Source organism: Hypanus sabinus, chromosome 2 (genome assembly GCF_030144855.1).
Source record: "Hypanus sabinus isolate sHypSab1 chromosome 2, sHypSab1.hap1, whole genome shotgun sequence".
Taxonomy (NCBI): domain Eukaryota; kingdom Metazoa; phylum Chordata; class Chondrichthyes; order Myliobatiformes; family Dasyatidae; genus Hypanus; species Hypanus sabinus.
This window is the reverse complement of record NC_082707.1, coordinates 185,738,454-185,751,011: the sequence shown is the minus strand read 5'-3', so window position 1 is coordinate 185,751,011 and position 12,558 is coordinate 185,738,454. Positions and strand designations below refer to the sequence as shown.

The following is a 12,558-nucleotide window of genomic DNA, read 5'->3' as shown; positions in this document are numbered from 1 at the left end:
TGGCTTTCTGTCCTCTCCTATCAGATTCCCCCTTCTCCAGCCCTGTATCCCTTTCACCAATCATTTCCCAGCTCTTTACTTCACCCCCTCTCTCCACCACTCAGTTTCACCAATCACCTTGCAGTTCTTCCTTCCCTCCCACCACTTTCTTACTCTGATTCCTCATCTATATTTCCAGCCCTGATGAAGGGTCTCGGCCTGAAGCATTGACTGTACTCTTTTAAATAGACGCTGCTTGGCCTGCAGAGTTCCGCCAGCATTTTGTGTGCATTACTTGGATTTCCAGCATCTGCAGATTTTCTCATTTGTGCTTGAACTTCCTACTGTAATTTACCCATTACAATCCATAGTTTGGTTCAAGTTTTGATCAGTGGCATCTCTAAACATGGATAAGGTACAAATTAAAAAAAAATACATTAAAATTTTAAGTTACTGCAAAACTAAAAATTAAGGGGAAAAATCTAGAAACAGAAAATGCTCAGCACACCTGACTTCTGCAGAAAGAAAAATAAAGTTAACATTTTTGGTCAAAGAGCCTTTGAATACTACATTTGTACAAAACAATTGCTCCTCATATTCCATTAGCAAATATGCACAGATGATCTGGCACAAAGTTTTACCATCTTTGAAAACAGGAAACAGAAGTTTCTTGCCCTTAACTTCAGACCATTTGTAACAGAGGGTGGAATTTCCCAAAGGAACAATTATGTAGAATGGCATAAAGATGTGTTTACTTATTAGAAGGTATCTAAGCCATTGAATAGAAAATGTGAAAGCTCCACAAGTAAACCCAGTTCCTGAACAACAACACACTTAACATTTCCATTAGTCATAGTGTACTTAGTGTGATTCAACCATACTTCGCTCCATTAGCCAAGCACAAGTTTACCCATCATTCTTTTGTCAGTCTCATTCCAGTATTGTACATCACTGAACTTCAACACATCATTTAAAGAGCTCTAGAATGTGCATGACGCAAATCACCTTACCACTTAATAAACCCTCAAGCTTAGTATCTATTTTACTACCCATGTTGCCAATCAGACAGAAATTAAACTGGCAACTTCGCACTCCCACTTCTTAAGATACCAAACATTAACCAGTATAAAGCAACCCTTAACTGGTATCTCATACCTTTGCATACCTTTGAGCACCATCTACAAAGGTGATTGCAGAAAGGCTTCCTCAATAGGGCCGGAAAATGCTATGATATATGAACAACACATGCAAACTCCCCTTCTGCCTAGAAATCCAAAACCATCTCTTCATAACCCTGGAATTTACTGCTTAACTGCTTTGTGGGAGGTGTGGTACCACAAACTACAGCGATTCTCATGGAAAATTAAGAATGCTTATTAAATGTCACTAGCAAGACAAACTTAACATTGTTTTGTGTCAAACTCACTCATATTAATGAAGAAAATAATTAAGATTTGAAAAAAAGTTCAATGATATCCTACAATAATGTTGTTAGTATAACAGGAATAATTTTGAATAAGTAAAAAAAATTTACATCACTCATCATGCATCCCTCAATTTTTATTTCTATTGCCTTTCAGCCTTTCAGTATTTCAATGTATAATTTCCCCACAATGCAAAACAAAAATCAGAATCAGATTTAATATCCCTGACATATGTTGTGAAATGTGTTGGGTTTTTTTGGCAGTACAGCACAATACATAAAAATACTCTAAATTACAATATATGTAAAATTAAATTAAATAAGTAGATTAAAGAGAGCAAAAAATAGGAAGGTAGTGTTCAAGGGTTGATTCATTGACTGCTCAGAAATCTGATGGCAGAGGAGAAAAACAAGGTCCCAAAAAGTTGAGTACGTGCCTGTACCTCCTCCCTGATGGTTGTAATGCGAAGAGGGTATGCCCTGGGTGATGGGAGTTCCTTAATGACAATGCTGCCTTTTTGAGGTTTCACTTTTAAAGATGATTTTAAGAGAGTAAACCATTCTAAAGAACAGCTGTAATTTGAGCAAAAAAGTTAATATATTGATAATTGCATCCACATGAAAGGGGTGTGCCAGTGAAGGGATGGATGAATATTTCACATGAAAAAGAGTTCAAAGTGCAAAGTAAATTTATTAGCAAGACATACAAAAAAGCTGGATGAACTCAGCAGGTCGAGCAGCATCCATTGAAAGAAGCAGTCAACGTTTCGGGTCGAGACCCTTCGTCAGGACTAAAGGAGGAGGGGGCAGGGGCCCTATAAAGAAGGTGGGGGGAGGGTGGAAAACCAATCAGAGGAAAGATCAAGGGGTGGGGGAGGGGAAGCAGGGAGGGGATAGGCAGGAGAGGTGAAGAAGAAATCTAAGAGGAAAGCACTATGGGTAGTAGAAGCAGAGTCATAAGAGGTGTTAGGCAGCTAGAAGAGGAGACAGAGTGAAGGTGGGATAGTGGAAAGGAGAGGGAGGGAATTACTGGAAGTTGGAGAATTCGATGTTCATACCAAGGGGCTGGAGACTACCCAGACAGTATATGAGATGTTGTTTCTCCAACCGAAGTTTGGCCTCATCATGGCAGTAGAGGAGGCCATGTATGGACATATCCAAATGGGAATGTGAAGGAGAGTTGAAGTGAGTGGCAACCGGGAGATCCTGTCTGTTTGTGGCAGACAGAGCGTAGGTGCTCAACGAAGCGGTCCCCCAATTGGCGTCGGGTCTCGCCAATGTACAGGAGGCCGCACCAGATGCAATAGATGACCCCAACAGACTCACAAGGGAAGTGTTGCCTCACCTGGAAGGACTGTTTGGGGCCCTGAATGGTGGTAAGAGATGAGGTGTAGGGACAGGTGTAGCACTGACGCTGGCAGGGATAAGTGCCAGGTGGGAGATCTGTGGGGAGGGACTTGTGGACCAGGCAGTTGCAGAGGGAATGATCCCTGTGAAAAGCAGAGAGGTGTAGAGAGGGAAAGAAGGCTCCATCCGCTACAACAGACAGGATCTCCCGGTTGCCACTCACTTCAACTCTCCTTCACATTCCCATTCAGATATGTCCATACATGGCCTCCTCTACTGCCATGATGAGGCCAAACTTCAGTTGTAGGAACAACATCTCATATACCGTCTGGGTAGTCTCCAGCCCCTTGGTACGAACATCGAATTTCCCAACTTCCAGTAATTCCCTCCCTCTCCCTTCCACCATCCCACCTTCACTCTGTCTCCTCTTCTAGCTGCCATTCACCTCTCATGACTCTGCCTTCTTCTACTACCCATAGTGCTTTCCCCTTAGATTCCTTCTTCACCTCTCCTGCCTATCCCCACCCTGCTTCCCCTCCCCCACCCCTTGATCTTTCCTCATTGGTTTTCCATCCTCCTCCCACCTTCTTTATGGGCCCCCTGCCCCCTCCTTCTTTACTCCCAACAAAGGGTCTCGACCTGAAACGCTGACTGCTTCTTTCAACGGATGCTGCCCGTCCTGTTGAGTTCATCCAGCTTTTTTGTACGTCTTGATTTGATCACAGCATCTGCAATGTACTTTGTATTTAAAATTTATTAGCAATATGTCACCATATACAACCCTGTATTTCATCTTCTTACAATCACAGTAAATACAAGGAACACAATAGAATCAATGAAAGACACCAATGAAAAACTTCCAATTACTATCTCTAATAACTTTGTAGTGTTAATATCATTAAGCGTCTGAGCTAGATAACAATAGTGTTCTGAAAGTTGTGAACAAGATGTCACAGAAGCTCTATTAGTTCACTGAGAATAATTAATGTCCTCACCCCACCCCACAGTCTCATTCACCAGTTATAATATCTTTATGAGAAAGGTAAAAATCTTCAAACTATGTCTCAGAGGAATTGTTTCATGACAGAAGAAACAGACATATTCTTTTCTGAGAGACTATGGGCGTAGATTTAATGTCAGTATCATATAGCACAGGTTAAGGATCAAATTCATTTTCTCTGCTGGCAAGACACTTCACACTACACATGTTCAAGTGGTGGTGCACCAAAATGCACTCGCAAAACAGTACTGAAAAATAGGGAAGCAGCTCCAATCTACCACGTCAGTTGCCAGATTTTGAAACTTTGTTGCTTCTGGAAACAAGTACGATCTCAGCAAAAGCGTCAGATTAAAATAAAAATTCAGTGCATCATTACTAAAAGCTAAGCAGAATTCTTCTCCCCACCCCCACTTTGACCTTGTTTCTGCACGTTAATTCAAATTCATTGATTGAATAGTCCACCAATGCCAGAATATTTATATTCTGGAAATTTGAAGAAACAAAAAGAATAAAGTTTGGTAAATGCACCATCAGTTTTTGATAACTTGCTCATTGGCATAAACAAGGCCAGATCCAAAGCTCGAACATATTCAAAACTGTAACTCAGTGGGTCAAGCAGCATGGAGGTGGGGAGAATTTGGGGGGGGGGGGAGAGAAAGAGAGAGGAGGAACTGTCAACATTTCAGTTCGAAACCCTTCAAAGGAGGAGGACAATTATAAAACTGTGATCCTATTGTTGCATCCTACGTGGGGAGCCAAGTGTTGATACCTGAATATGATTTGGTGTAAGTTAGAATTGGGGAACAGAGCTTTGGATATGGAGAAACAAGAGACTGCGGACAGAGTATAAAGTGGCATCGTTCAGAGGAACTCAGCAGGTCATACTTGATAACGATTTTGAGCTAAAATGTTGATTCCTTTCCTCATGCCACACCCCACACACACAGATGCTGCTTGACCCACTGAGCTTCTCCAGCAGATATTGTTGCTCATAACTACACATGTGGAAATAGTGCACTTAAGTAAAAAGATTCAAAAGGACTTAATAGATTGAGAATTCAAAGAGTTGCTATATACTGTAATACATTGCTAATATATTCTGCATTTGAGACATTTACAATCACAAGTAGATTAATTTAAGTACTAACTTCCATCTTTACTGGTGATTGATGCAGAATGAACATCCTGAAAATTATCCCAGTGAGGGACTTAAAAAAAAAAGATAAATATCAGCCAGTGTGCTCATTCAATCTGTACAAGTGTTGGATCATAGTATGTACGGGCCTGTCTCTGGAAGCTGCCTTGTGGATGTGAACTCCATTTGAAAACCTATATTGCTATACTGAGAACAAGGTCAATCCCCTTGCACTTAATAGAATTTCAACTGTCACAAAAGAGATACATTAGAGATAAAGGAAATATGATAAAGTTATTTAATCCATCTGTGCAGAATGAACAACCATACATGTTAAGGGACTGGGGTGGTTAAATGCAGAACTACTTAAGTAAGAGGAATATATGTAATATCAAATTGAAGCTACAAAAATATGATGTGAGACTCTATAGAATTTATTACATTAAAAATAAACATCTGTGAAACACACTGACTGGTTTAGGATATTTAGAAACCTATGAAATAAATTCTGCTATTAGACAAATCACAGGAAAATCACAAGAAAATTTGATAAAGGTAAATGCTACAGTGGATGAATGGTACTCATTTCCTGTATAATAACGCACTTCAACATGATAATGAAGTCATTCCTATTTACTTTTTCTAAGTACATAGACAATTGTGCTTTTTTGTTATTCAAGTGTTATTTTATGAAACTAATACGGCATTGAAAATTTATTGTATTTACCATGCAAAATTCAAATGAATTGCAATTTACTATTACATAATTTTCTTAATAAAAATGATGCCTATGTTTTCTGGCAAATGCTTTTGACACTATAATATTATTTGAGCTAAAACTTCTTGTGCAGAAATGTTACTAATTTGATGACTAAGTTTATTTCCTTTTTAAACATTAGTCTCCATCAATTTCTAATATTTCAGCAGTTTACCCCGCATTTTCAGTACAATGATCAAAGATGAAAACATACAATGCCCTTATATTTATTAAGTCCTATTTCTGACAAATTGTTGAATAGGTGTTATTAAGTCTTGTAACCAAAGAAAGTAGTTGGCCAAAAAAGTATTACAGCACCTAAACAGAAACAAATTTAGAAAAGGATAGAAGTAAATGATGGGAGATGGGGTGGTAAACATGGGCGGAGGTTGGACATAAAGATATGAAAGGGTTTGTGCAGAACTTGCATATCAGTGTACAGCAGCTGTACAGGAAAGCTTGTCCATTGTGTAAAATCTCCCTAAAAGAAATAATGCTATGATGCTATCATTTCACAGAATATTTCTTTAAAAGATTATATACCATCTCCACCATCTGCCACAGACCTGCTTCTGTTTGCTCTTTCCTGTTGTTTTCAAAAATATCTCAAGTGCTCCACTTGAAAGAAAAGATTTGCATTTCTATACATCAACAACTTTTAGCAATCAACTTGAGCCGCTACATGAAATTGCTCCAATATGTCTATTTCAACTTTGTAAAACACGTTTGAATTGGAACAGGCAGCAATTTTAAAAAATTGTAAATCTGAATGACTGAGAGGGGAAAGGAGGCTAAATAGTTTGTCATTCACTGATTTGCTTCCACTACCACTGTCTCTCAATCCCCATTAAAATCACAGCTAATATCCCAAACAGATATACATTTTAAAAATACAATGATTTCAAACCTACCTTTCTGTCAGTGAATTACACCGCCCTCACAGAAGCCAAACCAACACGGAAAAGACAATTCTAGATATTCAGATCATTTTACTTTATTTAACTTTAATTCCATGTTAAATTTAGTTCCCCAGAGTACAACCATGACAAAACGGAAGCTACAATTATATCAGGAAATTAGCACATTTCCTTCACTGTTTTATTTACGTAGCACTGTTATATGGCGCACATCACCCGTCAAAACAATAATTAAACTCTAACGTGGTCACCTTTTTTTGTGCGGAGAATCATCATACCACACTTTCTGTCCGGAAATATGATTACCCAACAGATCTGTTGCGTTACTTGTTTTCATTTCATTTTGTTAACTCCCTCTTTTAAATTAAGCCACTTGAAGACGGACGAACATAAATCGATAATCGCTTTTCTAACTACTCCTTGAACGTGATTTAAGCCTTAGTACGTAATAATGTGTTCGCAGTTTGAATGCCCAAATAGGATTAACCGGAGAGAAGTTCTGGAGTTACCCAAGAGTTGAGTCAACTGAAGAGGGAGGTGCATGAGGACCACAGCCTAACCCTAACCCACACACAAACAGATAAGAGAGGGTGGAGGAAGGAAAGGTTTTACCTTGGTTGATCATCGCCGCTCTCGCTTAATTGCGGGGTGCCCAATACCAGCTCACGGGAGAACCGCTCCTCAAAAACATTTCAAAAGCAGAGCGTGCGCTGGACCTCCCAACCCCCTCCGACACCGCACGCGCCGCTTGTTGCCTTGACTCCCAGCAGCCGAGCGCTCTCATTGGTGGCGCGCGTTGTGATTCCCAATTGGTCGATGCGGCAACCCATTTCCCCTCCCCCCCCGCACCTCACTGGTCTAATGACTGGCCACTCTGTTCTGTGATTGGCCAATGTGCCGCTCGTTGGCGTGATTTGTCAAAGCGTTCAGCCGGCCGTTCTCCGACCGCACCTGGTTAAGGTGCGTCATGTGAGTGACTTTAAAAGAAAGGTCAAATTCAAAGTAAGTGTATTAGCCAATTACGTATGTGGCACAAAAGTTGGGTGTGGTGGATAGTCTGGAAGGTTGTCAGAGGTTACAGCTGAGAAGTGGCAGATGGAGTTTAACCCAGATAACTGTGAAGTGGTTCATTTTGGTCGGTGGAGAATCAGCGAGGTCTGGGGGTCCGCTGCTGCACAGGTTTGTTAAGAAGGCTTATGGTGTGATGGCCTTCATCCTGTGAGGTAATGTTACAGATATATGAAACCTTAGTTAGACCCCACTTGGAGTACTGTGTTCAGTTTTGGACACTTCACTACAGGAAGGATGTGGATACTATATAGAGGGCGCAGAGGAGATTTACAAGAATGTTGCCTGGATTGGAGAGAATAGGTTGAGTGAACTTGGAGGGTTGGAGATGAGAGGCGTATAAGATGAAGAGGGGCATTGAACGTGGGGATAGCTAGAGGCTTTTTCCCAGGGCTGAAATGGCTAACACTAGGGGGCATAGTTTTAAGGTGTTTGGAAGTAGGTACAGAGGGGATGTCAGAGGGTGGTGGGTGCTTGGAATGCACTGCCAGTGACGTTGGTAGAGGAGGATACGATAGGGTCTTTTGAGAGACTCTTAGGTAGGTACATGGAGCTTAGAAAGATAGAGGGCTATGCAGTAGGGAAATTCTAGGCAGTTTCTAGAGTAGGTTAGATGGCCAGCAAAACAGGGCTGAAGGTCCTGTTTTATGTCACTGTTTATGTTTTATGTCACTGTTTTATGTCACTGTATACTACCTTGAGTTTCATTTTCTTGCAGGCATTTACATGAAAAATAAAGAAATACAATAGTCTATGAAAAACATAAACAAAGACTAGCAAACTATGTTTATATAAAAAAAGAAGATTAAGAATTTCACATTGTGTATTGTATACATTCTCTGATGTTAAATTGAACCATTGAAATACTGAAAACGTAAGTCCCAAAGAGTTGTTGAAAGTGAGTCAGTAATCTGTAGAATCTGTTCAGAGTTGTGGGAAGTGTAGCTATTCACACCATTTCACATGCCTGATTGCTATAGGGTAATAACTGTTCCTGAATCTGGTGGTGTCAGAACTAAGACTTCTACACCTCTGAGCAAGAAGAAAGCTTGGCCTGAATGGTGGGGATCTTTGATAATGGATGTTGTTTTCATGTGGCAATGTTCCATGTAAATACATTTAATTACATAAAATAATAATATGCTGCCATGAAACTAAGTCTGATTCCAATGGAAATTTAAAATAATTTCAGTAATTAATGGATATGTTTTTTTCTTTTCCTTAGATGTGGGAAATATCAAGTCATTCCCAAATAATGAGAGAGATGACAAAGGCCCATGGTTGTAACATCTACAAGCTGCTATCTCCCTTGTGTCTCTGAATAAGTTTATCATCTTGTACTGAGATAGATTTTCTCATCTGACCATATACAGATTCCTTTTAGATGTCATGAATGTAAGAAGAATTCTTTTTATTTTTCCCTTAATATTCAGTAAATGCAAACTAAGATCCTGAAATCAATAACACATTAATATCCTGTCTTAATACTGCCTAAGATTTTGTAAAGTCCTAACCATTTAGCCACATGTGACCAATGCACTTAAACCACCATTAACACTGCCACTCCATCAACTGCCTGTCTTGCAGTCGAGTTAGCAGAGCAGAAATTTCTTTCTGAGAGCCATAAGAGAATTTACTTAAAAAGGCAGACTGATAATTTACTAAATATTCTGGATAAGTACATGGATGGGGAGGGGTATGGTCCAGGTGTGGATTGATGGGACGAGACAGAATAACAGTTGGATCAGACTAGACCATAAGATATAGGAGCAGAATTAGACCATTCAGCCCATTGAGTCTGCTCCACCTTTCCATCATGGCTGATTTATTATTGCTCTGAACCCCATTCTCCTACCTTCTCCTGTAATCTTTGACACCCTTCCTAATCAAGAACAAATCAATTTCCTCTTCAGGTATACCCAAAGACCTGGCCACAGCTTTTTTTGGTGTTGATGAATTCCACAGATTCACTACATCTGGCTAATGAAGTGCTTCCTCACAAACAAGAGAAAATCTGCAGATAATGGAAATCCAACAACACACACAAAATGCTGGAGGAACTTAGTAAGTCCGGCAGCATCTATGGTCATGTACTTATCCAGAATAGAGTTTCAGGAGAGATAATATGATCAATTCTGAATCATTTAGTATACCATTTGTCCTGAAACATTGACTGCTACTATTTTACATAGATGCTGCCTGGCCTGCTGAGGTCCTTCGGGGGGGGGGGGGGGGGGGTGTCTGTCTGTCTGTCTTCCAAGTACCTCCTCATTTCAGTTCTGTTCATGTATATACTGTATATAGTAAAGTAGCATTCATGAGTTCATTGTTTGTTCAGAAATCTGTTGGCAAAGGGTTAGCTGCTCCTAAAATATTGAGTGAGTGTCTTGAGGCTCCTGTACCTTCTCTCTGATGGTAGCAATGAGGAGAAGTATGGCGTGCATGATGGGGCTTCTTAATGATGGATGCCACCTTTTTGAGGCAGCACCTTTTGAAGATGTCCTTGGTTTATTTGGAAGCTAGTGCCATAATGCAGCTGGCTGAGTTTACAACCCTCTCAGCTTTTTCAGATTCTGTACAGTGATCCCTCCCTAGTGATGCAACTAGTTAGATTGCTCTTCTGTAGAAACTTGCTTGAGTTTTTGGTGGCATACCAAATCTCCTCAAAATCCATATGAATATAGCTGCTGGTGTGCCTTCTTTGTAATGGCATCAATATGTTGGGCCCATGATAGATCTTGTGCGATGTTGACACCCAGGAACTTGAAACTGCTCACTTTTTCTACTGATGATCCTCCAATAAGGACGTGAGTTTATTTAGGACTATGGGATTGAAGGTGGAAAGAGGAGGAAGGAAGCCCCTAACTCCAAGTGGAGTCATAACATTGTTTTTTGTTTTAGCAGGCTAAGGCCGAGTTGCTAGCTTGATACTCAACCCAGCACGGATGGAAAGCATGCAAGGGCTCCGAAGTCCAGCGCAGATGCCACTATGCCACCAGCCAGCTAATTGAAGGTGGAGCTTTAATCAATAAATTGTAGTTTTCATCAATGTCTTTATTGTCCAGATTCTCCAGAGATGAGTATTGGGCCTGACACGGTGTTTGATGTTGGCTCTGGTCCAAAGGGAGAGACACAGAGACAGAATGAGCAGCTCACTGATTAACAAGAACTGTAGAGAACCAAAGGAAAAGTAATCAATGCTAGGCCAACAGGGCCTTTAGCTCAAACTCAAAAACTAAAATCTAATGCTGTCTCTGTGGCTTGGATGCAATAACTGAAAACTAAACTAATACCACTTTTTTGCAGCATCAATCTAGATTGTAATGTCCTTTCCCAGAATGTGGACTGAGGAAGCAGGGAGCATTGCCATTGCTATGACTCAACAAGAATGAAATGAGAGGAATGGAATTAAATGAAACACTAATTGGCTGGGATGTACATACCCATGAGTGTGATTGCTAACACCGTTCAGCGGCCTGCTTGTGAGAACACCCAGATTCTGCGACAGAGTCCGTGGTTTTGACAGGACCCCCTTCCCTAGATGCAGTTCCCGAGGTGCCAGAATCCTTGCCCGCTGGAATTCCCAGATAACAGAGTTGTCCAGGATGTCATGGTCTGTAACCCAATCCTCAGGGACATACACCTCCCAATCCACAAGATACTGGACCCTGCCCCGCTCCCAGCAAGATGCTAGGAAGTGGCGCACAGCTAGGGACCCATCCACCAAGCAGGGAGGAAGTAAGGGGAGGGGGGGGAGAGAGTCACCGGCTTTTTAGCTTTTTCCACTAGGAATGGTTCTATATAGCATAGAGCCAACGTGAAGCTCTCAATTTTCAAAGGAAGATCTCTGGACACCAACCAGACTTCCTCACCTAGTCACGCCAATCAGTCTGCTGGACACATTGTTTCTGAGGCTTGGCCTGTCTCTTCATGCACTTGTAACTGTTCAGCAGCAGGAACTTCCACATCATTCTCTTGGACAGGAAAGAGTGGTGACTGGAATCCCTTCTGGCATTCAAGGTGGACATGCCAGTGGAGAACGACTGAAGGCTAGTGTGGGCAATCTCTGCCCAAACCATTTGGAAGCTCCAAGTCTTGGGATTGGAAGAGACAGGGCAGTGCAGGGCTGCCTCCAGCTCCTGATTCACTCTTACAGTCTGACCATTAGATTAGGGGTAGGAACTGGATGAGAAGATGACTGTAGCTCCCAAAAGAGAACAGAAAGCCTTTCAAGAGCAGGATATGAAATATCGTCCTCGATCAGACACTATCTTAAGGGTGGCAATCTCAGGAGCTGGGGAATAGCAGTGAAGTGGGCAGCTTTGGAGAACAGGTCCAAAAGCACCAGAATGGTTGTGTTTCCATTGAATGGGGGAAGACCAGTGATGAAAACACAGGCAGCAGGCAGAGCAGATCCACAGGGCATTGATGTGATATCTTGTTCTGGGCACAAGTGGGGCAGGCAGAGACAAAGTCATGGGTATCCTGGGACACAGAATGCCACCAATATCATCTCTTTATAAATTCCAGGGTCAAGTATCGTCTTCTGCTTGGCACTTGGACATGATCCCTGGAAGTGTCCCAGATTGTCACAGTAGAGGTAGGAAGCTGTTTCCTGTGTTGCTGTCATTCCTCCTAAGGTAGGTGCATGTGCCCCACCCTCAAAGGCGCTACTGCAGATTGTGTACTCGGTAACGAGGGAGAGGATGAAGTCAGACAGTGACCGAGAGAGTAGGAAGCTGTTGGCATTCTTTCTCTGCGCCACTCAGTTGCCCGGTTGCCACTTCAAATGGCCAGATTTATCAGCTCATCCAGGTTGTCCTGCTCATCATGCACTTCAACCTCAGCCATCCACAGAGCTCACTTAAATGCTAAAAAGCAGTGATGAGGGTTCTCTTATTCCAGCTGTCTCAAATTCAAGCATCTGGAACT

The 12,558-nt window shown here is 41.4% G+C and overlaps 1 protein-coding gene and 1 long non-coding RNA gene across 10 annotated transcripts in view; one reads left to right on the top strand and one right to left on the bottom strand.

The window, feature by feature from the left end:
* Positions 1-7,299, bottom strand: part of ston2 (stonin 2) — a 147,805-nt gene extending 140,506 nt beyond the window's left edge. Inside the window, exon 1 of the mRNA XM_059961418.1 lies at positions 7,171-7,299. The gene's annotated coding sequence lies outside the window, so the exon portion shown is untranslated. The remainder of the gene's footprint in view (positions 1-7,170) is intronic.
* Positions 7,300-7,466: 167 nt separating this feature from the next.
* LOC132388976 (uncharacterized) overlaps positions 7,467-12,558 on the top strand; it is an 84,921-nt gene continuing 79,829 nt past the window's right edge. For 3 of the 9 annotated variants that reach the window (XR_009510398.1, XR_009510390.1, XR_009510383.1), the window contains exons 1-4: positions 7,592-7,737; positions 8,852-9,021; positions 10,528-10,639; positions 12,157-12,226. This is a non-coding gene — a long non-coding RNA (uncharacterized LOC132388976). Of the gene's footprint in view, positions 7,561-7,591; positions 7,782-8,344; positions 8,501-8,851; positions 9,022-10,527; positions 10,640-12,156; positions 12,267-12,558 lie in introns of those variants that run through there. The other 6 variants (XR_009510392.1, XR_009510396.1, XR_009510395.1 and 3 more) reach the window with 6 other exon arrangements.